The sequence below is a fragment of the Pongo pygmaeus genome, chromosome 14 (genome assembly GCF_028885625.2).
Source record: "Pongo pygmaeus isolate AG05252 chromosome 14, NHGRI_mPonPyg2-v2.0_pri, whole genome shotgun sequence".
NCBI lineage: Eukaryota > Metazoa > Chordata > Mammalia > Primates > Hominidae > Pongo > Pongo pygmaeus.
In genome coordinates, this window is record NC_072387.2 from 83,186,103 (window position 1) to 83,201,948 (window position 15,846).

A 15,846-nucleotide genomic window follows, 5' to 3' on the forward strand; every position below is an offset into this window, starting at 1 on the left:
AGCTTGTCTCACTGTGGCTTTTTTGTCTGCTTTATCCATTTGACTGTGAGTGTACTGTGGGTACTGTACGTTGTGCATGTGGTTAAATCATAAATGTGTATTAATCACATGAATAAGTGAATGGAAAGAAATACACTGCACACTTCCTGGGTAAAGCAAAAGGTTGAAAAATTGGAGATTAAAATTTAAAAAAGAAATCTTAATTTTTGAATCTGGCAGGCCAAATTTTATTTAGTTTTGACAGATGAGTCAGAGAGCAACAAACAAAATAGATCAGTACTGTAATCAACATATCTGTTTAAATAATAACGATATTTTTCTCACTGAGATGTTATAAGAGAATAAAATCCAAGAGTTTTATAACAAGTCAGCTAGTTTCATTTGGTTTATAAAGTTTTAGGTGGTATCATTTTTTAATAAAAACATGTACATGTCCACATATATCTGTCTCTGTATATGTGCATTTATATTTATATATAGATGCATAAATAAGGTCTAGTACCAAGTTCTTCTCTGAACATATTCTAACATGCCCGGGTATCAGATGGACACTGCATTCTGAAACTTACAAATATGCAAGGCCTCTGCAAATTCTGACTGCCTGAACAATAACTGGCTGAATTACTGAATGAATAGTAATAATATGGCTGAGCTCCCCCGTAACTTTTCTGGAATAAGGTATGGAATGAATAAATAACGCTAAAAAAGTCTGTGGTGGCTTACTCTTGCTATTAAGGATGATTGCATTCTCAACGTTCATCATAATTATAAATATAGAACACAATACTGAAAAATAGTTATAAACCATTCAGTGGCTTATTTAGACTTGTAAATGGACAAAACTGTAATCCTCTGTTTATATCAGATCACACAAAATTATATAGTTAAAACTAGTGTAAATTATGATTGAAAGGAGGTTTATTTTAAGTATGAAGGACTTATGGTGACTATTAAAGTAATCACAATTGGCCAAGACAGGCAAGAAATGTGCTTGTTAACAGTTGCAATAGTTGCAAGGTGGATAATGAGATAATAAAACACATAATTGGAGGTTATACTATCTTGATTACTGTAGATTATACCAATGGGCACAATAATGCCACTAAGTAGTGCATCACCAGCGAGCGCTCATTTGTTAGATGATAAATGGGTAATGATCTACTATAACCATGACTTCCAGAATGTGATAGAAAATACTTCCTGTGACCTATCATGATACCAACACATTTTGGACAGCATGCAAGATCTTTTACTCTTTGATAAACTTAATAAATAATAGAGAACTACAAAAACAGAAAAGATACTATATGGCTCTGAAAAGACACTGAAACAAAAACTGGAAAATGCCAGATTTTACTATGAAGCTATTCTCCATAACCAAACACACACTTTATTGAATTTATTTTCCAATTTTGAAGAAGGCATTTCTGAACATCTGCTATATAAGCTTGGATAATTCTAAAACTGTAATGTTATAATGATTATTAGCTATTGGCTAGTGCTCAGAATTTTATTGAACTCATTAATCTAAGAAAAATAAATATAATTATAACAGTAATAATAAATGTTGGCCGTGTCTTTATTTTTGTAGTTTCCCCTTGTGTTTTCCAGAAAATTACTACTACCACAACGAGGCAAGATAGACCAGGCGTGTCTGTGTTGTATATGTCTTTCTAACCGATTCCCTGCTCAAAAGAGCTCTAGGCAAGGGCCAGATATGTCTAAAAATGACATGGATGTCGATCTCTGAAACGCAGTGAACCACACTTTGACAAAATTTCCCTGCACCTAGAAATGTTAACCTACAGCTTAAGGCTGTTGTTTTTCAGGCTGCAGGATGCTAAAGAAATGAAAATACGTGATACAGTACTATAATATCAATATTTAGCAACATGGAATTATCCCACGCAATTCATACACACACACACACACACACACACACACACACACACACACGTACTTATTTTACATACAGAATAGATTTCATATATAATAAATTTTAATCCTTGTCAAAAAACTAAATGATTTAAAAACATAATGCCACCTAATTTGAGGAATTATGGGATTGGAAATTTAAAACTGACACATTCTCTAGATAATTAAGGCATACTTTTTAAAGCATCAAGCCTAAGTACAGCAAAATGGCTATAGAGTATTTAGAAATTCTGATTTAATTCAAGGCTCTACTACTCTTAAGCTGTGCCCTTGTAAGTGGTACAGAAAGTGACATGAGTCTTAGTTTTCTCACTGCAAAAGACTGACAATAATATCTATATGTTGGTTATTGTCAGGCTTAAAGATAACATATGTAAAGCAGAAAGAACATATAAGCACTCAATAAAGGTTATTTAATATTATTTAAATGATTTTTCAATAAATATATTTACAAGATTTATTACATACTTTGCTGCCTTTTTCAAATGGACTGATGATAATTTAACCTTTCTTTCATTACTAATGGTCATTATTTCAAAAGCAATTATTACGCTGTAATAAAGTATTCTCTCCAAGGACTAAAGTGCCGTGTTAGCCTGTTTGCTCCCATCCAGAAAGACCTTGGTGCAATTATTCAAGTTCTTGTTTTAATAATAATTTTGACATCTTCTTTGCTGGCTGCCACTTTTTTACCCTCAGTGCCCCTACAGATAAAAGGAGTTTCCTAATTTGGGAAGGGAATTGGCAGATGAGAATCTCAGGAGGTATTCAGCATCTATAAACTGGTAATGCAAAATCAGTAGATCTATTTTCTTTCAGTAACGAAATCTACAGAAAGAGAAGTGCTACAAAATTTTGTGGCTATTGGGCATCCATAAAAATCTACTGAGAAGACATTTTGGGGAACCCAAGTTATAAAAATAACGATTGAGAAATATTCCTATCACTTACTTTTCTTTGCATTTTTATTTGCTATTCTCTACTTATGTGGTTAGAAAATTATATTCACAAAGAACATAACAAATATATCCAAGCCAAGAGTTAAAATGCTTTGAAAGAGGGAGGATCTTGAGTCCTTTCCTATAAGTAACATAGAGTACATATAATGTAGGCAACATATTTTGTATCATATGCAATATCTGTGTGAGGCGAACTCATGGGCTACTTTCCAGTACAAGCACAGTATTCTTCATTCTTTGTGTGCCCTCCATTCTCTACTCTCATTATTTGCTCTTTTCCTGGTCTAAAACACTGCTACCTACTTTGAGTACCAAAGCTTTACGCTTCTCCAACTTTCGCCTCAAATGCCACTTACTCTCCTCCCTTCATTATAACATAAGACTTCCTCCAGAGTCTAGTTCATGTTCTCTGGAGACTTACAACCTAGGCCTCTAGAAGGTTTCCTCTGTTTAAAAGGTCTCTGTGTTTACAGAGGACTGATTTACAACATTCACGTCTGACAAAGGCCACACAGGAGATGATTAGGTAGCCCTCGGATTTAGCACAGAAGAGACAAAAAAGCAATCAAGAAATTGAAAATTCCTTCTAAACACAGAATACTGGAAACAATTCAGACAAAGCTATTTTAGATTCGTGCTGCGGTTTACTTAACACATTTTTAAGATCAGAGATCTGAGGAGGGAAACCAAATCTTTGTTTTATGGATGCAACAAATGGGCCCACCATGCTAAATACATCATTTATTCTTTCTCACAGAGAGATATTTAACTCTGTAGTACAAACAAAAGTAGCGAAGTAGCATTTCCCTTCTACTTAAGGTTTGTTAAAGGAAATTTATGCTTTTAAAATGCTCTACAAACACCAAAAACTGATTGTACCAATATCAGCTTTTAAATCAAAACAGCTTGCTATCTGGTAAGGACAGGAAAAATGGTCGATTTATTTCATAAAACTTTATGTACAAAGAGACACTGTCTATGAACTTAATGGAGAGAATAGAGAGTCTGGAGAGGTAATTTTTATTACAATTTATAGTAGGATTACCCATACTCCACAGTTTTCAGATTTTATGGCATCATGATGCTGATGCAGTTAACTGCAGTGGAGTAAGAGGCATAATTTGTTACGCCCTGAGTGGGAAATGAAATTGGCGTTACGATTATATAAGAAACTTAGCAGATTCTATTAATTGCCTGGATCTAATCAAAGCTATTAGTTATCCTAGTTTCACCGGTAAAATATTTTACCTGAGAGTAAAAGAATAAATAAGAACTGACTACAATTTTCATACAGCAATATCTACGTATTAAGACTGTTTGGAAGCCCAAAGAATATTTCTTACCCACAGGAGTTCATCTCCAGAAACTACTAAAATCTAAATCACATCAAGTATCTATAAGGTACCACCAAACATTATTCCTTAATATTAAGTGCTACAAAATAAAACAACTAGGGAAATAGCAGAAACAATGTATTCAAGAACACCAGGCAACTACAGATTGACATACCACAGCAACAGCTTTGGGGATGGTATTCACTCATTCTGCACTTAAGAGTGTTTATTGTGTGCCAGATGTTGGATAAGGCAGTAAGGCAATGAGAAAAGATGATGTGTGTGTGTTTGTGGGGGTGGTGGGGGGGTGGTGGTGGTATATGAATTGCCTTACAATTTGGTATGTACTGTTTCAGAAAAGAAGGCATTTGAACCAGATCTTTTGTCAGAGAAAGAAAAGGCTTCCCTTTGCTTTCTACATGGATAAAAGTAGAATGTCACCTGAAGGGCTATGAAACATGGCTGGGACGTGACATGTATTTGGTGGAATGGCAACAGACTGAGAGAGAGGGGTAGTATGTGAGGTAGATGTGAGGATGTGCGGAGGCTTGCTGGTTACATGTTATGTTTTGGCAGCCTTCTATTTCACCATGGGAAGGTTTACTCTACGGTCAGGGTTCAGACTGCACGTCTACACTGGCCACACAGCATTCCTAAGCATCTCACACAAAACACTGTTCCTGCAGTGTTTCCCACATTAATGCATTCATTTCTTCATCCATCTCTTCAATAAATATTTATTGAGCATTTACTAGTGTCAAACACGATGTTGGGGAAATATTAGCTAATGAGGCTTAAATGGTACTTTCATGGAGCTTAAATTTTAGTGTAGAATTCAGGGAGAACACCTCCCCCCACCCCACCACAACCTCTTTATTTTAGAAATGAGGATTTATAACAATATAAACCACATTATATAAGCACCACAGTTCTTAGCAGAGGAGCTTATTCTTACTATAGGTTACCCAAGTCCTGCTAGATCTTTCTCTCCCCAAAGAACTGAGAAACCCATATACCTAGCAAAGAATTACCCTTCTTCTAATTCTACCATGCTCCTACTGAACTCCTAAGACTCTAGTATTTGAAAAGGCAGTTTATCTGATGAATTCTCCAAGGGCTATTCCTAGTTCTCTCAGTTTTACTAAGTTTTCCTACATTCTGTTTTCCTGAACTCTTTCTGTCCCAAGACATAACTGTCCATTGTATTTATTTTCATTTTATCTTATTTTATTTTACTTTTATGAGACAGAGTCTCGTTCTGTTTCCTATGCCAGGGTACAGTGGTATGATCTCGGCTCACTGCAACCTTTGCCTTTCGGGTTCAAGCAATTCCTGTGCCTCAGCCTCCCAAGTAACTGGGATTACAAGGCCTATGCCACCATGCCCGGCTAATTTTTGTATTCTTAGTAGAGACAAGGTTTCGCCATGTTGGCTAGGCTCGTCTCGAACTTCTGACCTCAAGTGATCCACCCGCCACAGCCTCTCAAAGTGCTGAAATTACAGGTGTGAGCCACTGTGCCTGGTCCATTTTAATTTTATTTTCTCTCTATGATATTCTAGGGCACTGGTATCCTTGCTCAGTGGGTTCACCTCTCAGCAAAACTTCCTAGTAGCACACAAGTTGCCATACATACGCTTCCATTTAGCCAATAAACCTAATCCATAGTTTTAAAAAACACTAAGCACAGACACACAGAATGCAGCATTTTTATTTCCACTAAATAGAGTCACATGCAAATGTACACGATGGGAAGTGGGATAAGTGGGTAGAAGTTAAATCTTTTTTTTTTTTTTTTTGGCCCAAATCAAATACAGTCCTAAAAAATTTTCATACGCTCGAAGTCTAAAAACAAAGTAGATAACTTAGGTCTCGAATTCAGGTTTGAGTTTTACTTAAAAGGGTCATATTCACCACACTGTCTTACAACACTAAACTAACTGGGAAAATCCAGGGGCATTTTCCCAGCTAAAAATAATTAGGGGTATGGTAGAAAAAATAATTAGATTACGTAGAGTTCTTGTGTCTTTCAGTTCACGTCATTCTAAAATTCTGCCACTAGATGGCAATACAAAGACTGTCATTTTCATTACAGGTCTCATGGTTCCATATTACATGACTTCTGGAAAAGGTGATTTGGTTGATACGAAAGAGAAAAATCTAGACTCAGAAAAAGGTAGAATGGTGAGGAGTGGACGGAGAAAGAGAAAAACAACTGAGAAAAGGAAGAAGACAGAAAAATGGAGGGAGGGTGAGAGAAGAAATGTGTTAGAACTGAGGAGGGTACTTTGAAAGGGAGGTGCAGAAAGGGCAAGGAAAAGGGAAGGGGCTGAGTGAAAGCGGGGAGAGATCCAGTGGGGTCTCTCTGAAACTTTCTGGACAGGAACCACAGTAAGAAATATGTATTTCAGCATGACCAGTATATATACACACCCCCTGCCCACAGTACCACATTTGCATATGTAAACAAGTTAATGAACAAAAGTTTCATGGAATAATATTTATTTGGGTGACACTCTCAGATACTTTTCAACCTACTCCATTCTATTTCATTTCTTTAAAATCACTCATTGTGAGCTACTAAACTGATATCCAACCAGAAATGACCCCCAGTGTGACCATCATTTTAGTCTATTGTAAACTAGAGCTGGCTTTTAAAAAGAATTTCTCTTTTAAGTGCCACAGCTAGGACTGGGAGATATTCCTGGCCTTGTAAATTGCCCATAAAACATTTGTTGAATAAATGAACTAATTATTAAAAGAAAAAAAGAAGGTGAAGCTGCCTGTCTTGAAAAACACATACTTGGCCAATGATCAAAGTAGCATTTCCCCTACATAAAGGTGGCTGGAGAAAGAATTGAGTATGTGATTATCACCCAGTAAATTGGTAGCTCTTTTTTATTTATTGGATAGAAAGACAAATATCAATTAGTTGTTTTCTAAAGAATACAAAGCAGAATACCCAGTTAATCAAATTCCCCATTAACAAAGGAAAATAGGCAGAGTGAAAGAGCTGAGAAAATAGTAACATAGTCTGGAACAGAAAAAGAATTATTAAGGGAGTAAGAAAAAAACAGGAAACAGAAACCACAGCCACAGAGCTGTAAATTATTAAAAAGCCAATTTAAAACAGTGCTGGTAATGATTCTAAGACTAAGTTTCCCTCTTGGATCTTATATTCTTCCTTCTTTCATTTGTTCCTACTAATGAAAAGGTGTCTATTTACTAAATATGTTTTCACATATGTATGTATTTCTTACAGTGAGTATAGATGCCAAAATAATTCTACAAATACTTGCAATCTACTATGTAGAATAAGAATTCCCTTGTAGCATAACAGCACTTGTATTATATGAAATCAGAAGCATATTTAATAAGAACATAATTCCAGGATAGAAAAAATTAGTTTTTAAATAGAACTATTCACAAGGGAAATAAAAGATATTACACATCAAAATCCAATATGTAACATTCAATGTACTAAATATTACCAGAGAAAACTTTTCAGGTTTGGTGAAAAAGTAAATATGTAGATTACATTAGAATACTTTACCAGTAAAATGTAATTTAATCATAGAAGTATTTCTTTAAACATAAACTAGGTCTTTTTATTATAGGAGAAACTTGACCTAATAAATAAAATAGTGTGCCAGGTTACCTTATTCAGTAGCACCTAATATCACTTTATAATGAAATGAAAACAAAGCCCATTTTTTAAACATCTTCTTGCTTTTAGCTGCTTTACCTAACAAATGGATTTGACCGTCCTCTTTATCTTCACTTCCTTAAGTAATATCTACCTTTTAAAATGAACTGTCCCGGGTATCCATACCTTCTCCTCTTCCTCCTCTTTTCTCCTTTAAACTTTTATTTGCTATTTAATGCAGGGAGATGGGGGGAGCTAATTAAACTCATTTCTGGGCATTTTACAGTCTATGAGGAGCTTAGAGTTTTCTCTTTTCTGCTAGCTCTCTTAGAACAATACAGACAGTTTCTGTCTCCTCCCTGCGCCAGTTATTATCATCGAATCTTAGAACTATCCCAGTCTATGCCAGATGAAGCAGCAGAATCAACAGACTGTAGGCATTTCAGATAAACAAGAGCGTAAGAAGCCAATTTTTTTGATGGAATCTATTCAACCTCTTGTGCATGCCCAGAAGTGAAAAAATGCAGATAAGTTTCTACCATGTTGAAAATCAGGTAAAAATAAACCACAAATCACCAATGTATCCGTAGGAAAAAAAAGGGTTCTGAACTCACAGTGAAAATTCAATTTTTCATAAATATGGGCTGCCTGCCTTTCTCTCACTATTTAACAAGCTCCTATCTTTGTTTTGCCATAAGAGTGAAACACTCAAGTCTTATCAAAGCCTATATTTAATAACTATAAACCAAAAAACAGCAATATTCCAGTCCCATTTCCCAATAAACAACATTAAAAAAGTAAAGACCATAAGTAACTGGCTAGTTTGTTGATAAAAATCAAATTCTAAATTGAAGAATTAACCTATGGCTAGTAGTCACCATACTTAAGAGTAAACAGAATCAATTCATCAAGGGAAGCAAAAATAACTTCACACATAATCACAGGTCAGCTATCTAGGACTACTATTCTGTCATATGGATGGGTGACACCAGGATTCCACCAAATGGTGAACAAAAGAGGACAGTCCAATGTAAGGTAGACAGAAGTGAGTCTGTGACATGAACGAAGTCTCTAGCAACTGAGCACAGGAAGGATTCATGACCTGAAACAAAGACACCAACAAGTGAGAAAGCTGGCGACAGAAGAAAATTAGTGAAACAAAGAGATCTGAAATGGGAAGTTCCATGGGAATAAACTCCAGTTGCATCAACGGGACAGAACCTAAGGTTACAATGCGCAATGAGTTTTGCAGCGATCTCTGTGATGACTATATTTTCTTTCACAAATATAACCAGCATGAGACTAAAAATACACTTGTGGCTTCTTTCTATAGGCTGCCGAGAAAAGCAACAGCCTGTAGGAAGAAAATGGGGTGTATTTCAAATTAGTCTACAGCCACATCCCTTTGAAACTCCTGAATGGATGCTATGAAAATAACATATTTTTGGAGGATTCTTCACCGTGTGTCTGTGTCTAAATATAGTAAGAAAGCAACATTCTTTAAAAGGACGAGACCAAAGAAATTGCACACCCAAATTGGATTGGTTTCTTAACAGCAGTATCAACATGTTCTACTCAGGTATTTTGGGAAAAGTACTTCATACTCAAGGATCTAAACACATGATTATTTTAATAAGAAATAATGCATTTGGACCTACAATAAGTTATTTTTTCAAATATGACACTATTTCAATAAAAGTCTTAATGTAATAAATATGTTTTGCTAAAATGCTGGTAGACTCTGCTGCTGGTGTTAAATTTGCATGAAAGAAAATGTGGGATGGTAGGAAACCAGAGCTGGGCTCTTTTTCTTCAAGCAATCTATTTTATTACCATCATCTGGACATTTGATTGCTTTTGCATGGCTAAGGAAAAGACAGAAATGTAGGGAAAGGGGAGAAATAGCAGAGTATCTACATAAGTTAATAAAGAACAAAAGGATAGTGGTTAGGAAAGAAAATTGGGCAAAGTAAAATACCCACCTGGCTGCACCAGGCTTCTGCAGGCCCTGATGGTTTCAAAGCCACTGATCAATCACATCCTTGCTCAAGTCTCAAGGCATCAAGGTTACCATCAAGGTTACTGGCTCAGGTATAGAAGAGAGGAGATGCGTCCTTTTATTTTTCACTCCCCAGATCTTTATTTGGCTATGACATTAACTTTTTTTTTTTTTTTTTAAGATGGGATTTGGCTCTGTCACCCAAGGCTGGAGTGCAGTGGTGTGATCTCAGCTCACTGCAACCTCCATCTCCTGGGCTCAAGTGACCCTCCCACCTCAGGCTCCTAAGTACCTGGGACCACAGGTGCTTACCACCATACCTGGCTTTTTTTTTTTTTTTGTATTTTTGGTAGAGACAAGGTTTCACCATGTTTCCCAGGCTCATCTCGAGCTCCTGAGCTCAAGCAATCTGCCTTCATTGGCCTCCCAAAGTGCTGGGAATACACGCATGAGCCACCACACCTGTCTGACAGTACCTTCTCTGTAACTTGAATTTCCAAAATGTAATACCTATTAATGTTTAAATGTAAAAATATGCCTTTAAAGGACAAAATGATTATTTTGGACTCATGGTTTATTTTCAGTTATCTTGCACATTCCACTAGACAATGAAGAAAAAATGTTGATCTTATATTTATATAATTTCTGGTATCATTTTTATAATTATCAATGGAACTCAAATTTTACTTTTATTTTTATTTACTTGCTAATAATCCAGTAAAGAGTTGAAAATGGACAATTCTAAAGCAGGAAGAATTATAGAAGCAAAGTCCTTAATTGCATGTTATTGCTTATATTGTACTGTAAACATACCTGCATCTTGCAGTAATTAATCTGAATTCTAAAGTCTATTTATTATGTTGACAAAATTGTTAGGAAAAAGGTACATAGTGGAAAATGAAAGGAAATACAAAAAATAGAAGATAATGATGTAGGATTATTCCTGACGGCATATAAACTTGCTATACTCTCTCCTTTCTTTTAAAACCCCTCCCTTGAGAACCTAAATGCCTCTCCAGCTCTCATTCCATTTCTCTACAACTCTTTAAAGCAAAACTACTCCAAAGAGCTACCTAGACTTTCAATCTCTTCCTCACCTCCCATCTGAACACCAGCTTACTTCAGGCAGTCTTTTGTCCCCACCATTCCACTGACACACTGCTGGTCAGTGTCAACAATGAACACTCCCTCGCCAAATCCACAATTCTCGGTCCTCATTTTATTTGGTCCCTGAGCAGCATTTGATACCATTGACAAGTTGCTCTTGAAAACACATTCCACCTGCATTCTCTTTAACATTACTCCACTTTCCTCATGAACAGATGGGTCTCCATGCTGACTGTTGCATCCCTCTTCACTTTCTAACCTCACAATGCTCAAGTGTCCAGTCTTCCATGCTTCTCCTTCTCCATTTGGCTCTCCTGAGATGATCCCTAGTGGTTCCCAAATTTTATTTCTCCAAATCTGTCTCCTCTTTCCTCTGAGCTCCAGGCTCACCCACCCAACTCCCATCTCAAGCTCTATTAAAATGTGGAACAGGCATATCAAATTTAACACATCCCAAAGGGAATTCCTCTCTCAACCCCACTATGCTCATCTTAGCAGAGAACAATAGCTCAGCCAAAAACCTAGAAGTCATCCTTACTTCCTCTCTTTCCCTCATATCCCACCATCCGACCCACACTGCAATAGTCCCCCTTACTAGTTCTTCCTAGTTCTACTCCTTCCCCATATTCTTTACAGCATGCAGTGGTTCAATGATTTTTGTAAAAGGTAAAACAGATCATGTCACCCCCCTGTTCATTCTGAATCCAATGAATTCCCAACATATTTAAAACAAAACCAAAGACTGTACAGCATTGCCTTGGGAACCTACCAGATCCTTCATTTACCCTCCCCTCCCCTCCCCCTACTCAAGCCTCTCTAGTTCCACCAGCCTCCTACAGCTCCTCCTCACAAAGGCCATACTCACTCATGCCTCAGAGTCTTTGAACCTGCAGTTCTCTCTTTTTGCAAAGGTCTTCCACAGCTATTACTGACACAGCTTACTTCTCAAAGAGGCCTTCCTTGATTATACCTAAAACTGTGCCCCTCTCCTATTAACTTTCCAACTCCCTTATCATGCCTTATTTGTCCTCATAGCACTTATAGCATCTGATACACATGAACTGTCACTACCACTAGAATGTAAGGTCCCTGACAGTAGGGACTTGCTCATTTTGGGACACCAATTCCTAGAAATGTGGTTGGTATAAAGTAAATGCACACTGCATATCTGAAGGAAGGAGAATCCTAAATGCACCTGCTCTTCCATCAAGGCAATAATGAACCAAGAATAACTTTGCCTGAGATCTGTCTTGACCCTCTATGCCAGGGGTGTCCAATCTTTTGGTTTCCCTGGGCCACAACGGAAGAAGAAAAATTAACTTGAGCCACACACAAAATACACTAACACTAATGATAGCTGATGAGTTTTAAAAAATTGCAAAAAAGTCTCATACTGTTTTAAGAAAGTTTACAAATTTGTGTTGGGCCTGATTCAAAGCAGTCCTGGGTTGCATACAGCCCACAGCTGCGGGTTGGGCAAGCTTGCTCAATGCTTTCCTTCTATTAAATATTGGTGAAAGCTAATGAGTGTCTCCCAGGAAATGTGCCACAAACTTACCCAAAAAGGACTTAAATTCCTTTGTGAGGTCAAATAATTCCTTTAAGGTTCGGTTTATAAATATCATGTCTTAGATTCCACAGAATAGGCTGGTGCAAGAGTAAATGCAGTTTATGCCATTCCTTTGACAAAAACCACAATTACTTTTGCACCAACGTAATAACAAAACTCTCCTATGTGGGAACCCTGCACCTCCCAGTAACACCACTGTGGGGGGCTAACTGCTACTCGTCCTTATATATCGAGTGGAAAAATGTCTTCCTCAGGAGACGTTTCCTGACATCCTCCCTCTCATAGCTCAGTTCTAAATTATGTTTGTTTATTGTACCTTCTAGGACATCATTCCATTTTTCTTCATATCACATATTATATCCAAGGCCCAATAGAGATGTCGGGGTGTTCTGTGCTAGCTGACAACCTGCCATTGCTTTAGATCACTATTCTTTACACACTTGGAAAGGCTGAGGTTCTAGCCTCACTAGAAGGCATTTTCACACTTCTAAGGAAGGAGTTTTAAAAAAATCTTTTCATGCCATTCTGTCCTTAGTCAAGCATCCCTTGCAGAAGTTTCACCCCACCCCTTCCCAAACCCTCACCACTCCCTGAGCATCACAGTAAATACATGTCTTCTTAGAACATGACATCCTACATGAAAATACTTTGGTCAAATACAGCTTTCTCTATTTGCGATTATAATTAAACTCATTCTACTGGGCAACTCCCTGGCTGGTCTATTTTAGTCCAACTCTGTCCACAATTATCAGTTATTTGTTTCTATGATTATTTCGTGGAAAGTCAGTAGCTCTCATTAGACTGTAAGCACTATGAGACAGAAACAACATCTGCTTTGCCCAACACTGTATCTTTGGTGTCAATAAAATGCCTGATAATGATAGACGCACAATAGACAGCTGAAAGGACAAATGGTTGAACTGACAGGACACGTGAGCTTAGACGGATGTGTGCATTCACAGTCCTTCACATAATGTGACATGTAGGGTAACCTATTTCTCTGTCAGAGACCAGATACATTATATCAATTTTAAAAGTAGCCAGTACAATCACCTACATTTATGCGTTACACTTTGTATTTTTATTATTAGCATTTTGAAAATCCAACTTCCCTATAGTATTTTCCTTTGCTCATGCACACCAGAAATACACATCCGAAGTAGGAAGGGAAATGGGGGCTCCCTTTATTCTCTCAGCCTTCACTGCTGGCTCACTGCCCAGCTGCATATATGCTAAACAAAGAATTGAGGAATTACTGAAATGTCCTTTCCTTTATTCATTCTGTGAGGTAGGCAGGTTTCTTCCACTAGACAGTTTTACTATTACCTAATTAATCAGTTAAGCAATAAAAAAAGTATAAAATGCTATAGCAACATTTGTAGCATATGGTGATTATAAAAACTTAGTATAAACTAATAAAAATAGAAAATATGGGATGTCCTCAGATAATTTCTCATACTAAACTCTCATCCCTTATAATTTGTTATTGTAAAAACTTTGAGAAGCAGTTCCATACCAATGTCTTGAGGTAGTTTTTCTGTTTAAAATTCAACAAGTTTGTTTCTCCATACTTGTTTTTATAAAAAGGAGAAAAGTTTTTTTGAATATTATTGATTTTGGTATTTTTTGGGAGAGATAATAAGTAATTTCAATCATTTATTAATAATTGATGGATGCTAGACATTTATACATTATGTTCTTTTTTTTTTTTTTTTTTAGATAAGAGTCTCATCCTGTTGCCCAGGCTGAAGTGCAATGGCGCAATCTTGGCTCACTGCAACCTCCACCTCCCAGGTTTAAGCGATTATCCTGCTTAACTCCTCCTGAGTAGCTGGGATTACAGGCGTGCGCCACCACCCCTGGCTAATTTTTTGTATCTTTAGTAGAGATCGGGTTTCAAAATGTTGGCCAGGCTGGTCTCGAACTCCTGACCTCGTGATCCGCCGACCTCGGCCTCCCAAAGGGCTGGGATTACAGGCGTGAGCCATCACACCTGGCCTATACATTGTGTTCCTAATCTTCCCAATAATCTTCTAGGCTAGATCATGATCTAGGGATAAAATATTATCCCTATTTTATCACTAATAAAAATGAAGATTAGTGAGATTAAATAACTTTCCCATTTACACAGGTATAAGTGACAGAGCTAGGGTTCTAATTCACACATCCTTGATCCCAAATCTCATATTCCTAATGTGATCATAGCACAATCTGCAGGGTTTATGCTTAAATTTTTATTCTTGATATGAGAAAACTACTGAGTAAAAAATAATGCATGAAACTAATATATTCATGTAGAGAGCAAATTATAGCATGAGTCTTAAAAGTTCTGCTACAATAATGCATTTTCCAGAAAATTAAATTTTAGCAATATTACTTTATATATTATACTTTTAAAATAAAAATCTCTCACAAAATGATCATGGCAAACAAAAAAAATCACTTTTGTTTCTTTCATTAGTGAATCAAAATGGTATGAAAGGTCATGAGCAACATTAATATCTTTAATTAACTTTATAATAAAATAATGTTTATCTTATTTTACAAAGATTAGGTTCTATCATGTACACATACACACACATATAAGATAATATGCAGCTTTGCATGTTTTGCTACTTGTTAATTTCAAATTCTTAAAACATTTGCAATATCATTTCTAAATTGTAAAAGAAAATAAATATCTGATTTGGCCTGCAGTTATGTTATTATTATTCAAATCTGGTTTCTTCAGATCAATCAAAAGTGTCAGCAATGTCAAAGAGGGTTTGGCTCAGGTAAAATCCATGAAAAGGTTCCCTAATTCCTCTTTTTCCTCTACGTTTTCACTAGAGAATAGTGGGACTAGCTCCTGGCCCATTAGAGAACAAAAGAAAGAGATTATCAAGTAAGCAACGAGTGTCTGCATCTCAAGTTTGCAGTCTAAAAAGCCTGTATGCTCTGAATCATCAGATTTTAGTTTGGTTAAACTAGGAAGGTGAAACTTATTTCACGTGTGATGAAGAAACTCACTGCAGATAAAACAATACCTTGCTAATGGTGAATGCATAATTTTGTAATTCATATCTGCAAAAATTTCTGTAAGTTCACAATCAAATGTTACTTCTATGTATTTATTCCTACCTCATACGAGAACCATAACAGCCATATTTACGAGCATTTTATGAGAAGGCAGTGTTTTATGTACTCATCGATCATATTTTAATTACAGGCCTTAGTAGTAATATAGTGTCAAAGCAAAAAGTAATACAACAACATAAATCTTAATCCATCATTATTTCTAGGCTCTGAAGACAAAGTA

General features: G+C 36.4%; 1 protein-coding gene across 16 annotated transcripts in view; it reads right to left on the reverse strand.

The window, feature by feature from the left end:
* The window catches only part of KLF12 (KLF transcription factor 12), a 458,192-nt gene that overhangs the window by 142,870 nt on the left and 299,476 nt on the right, over positions 1-15,846 (reverse strand). The window lies entirely within an intron of this gene.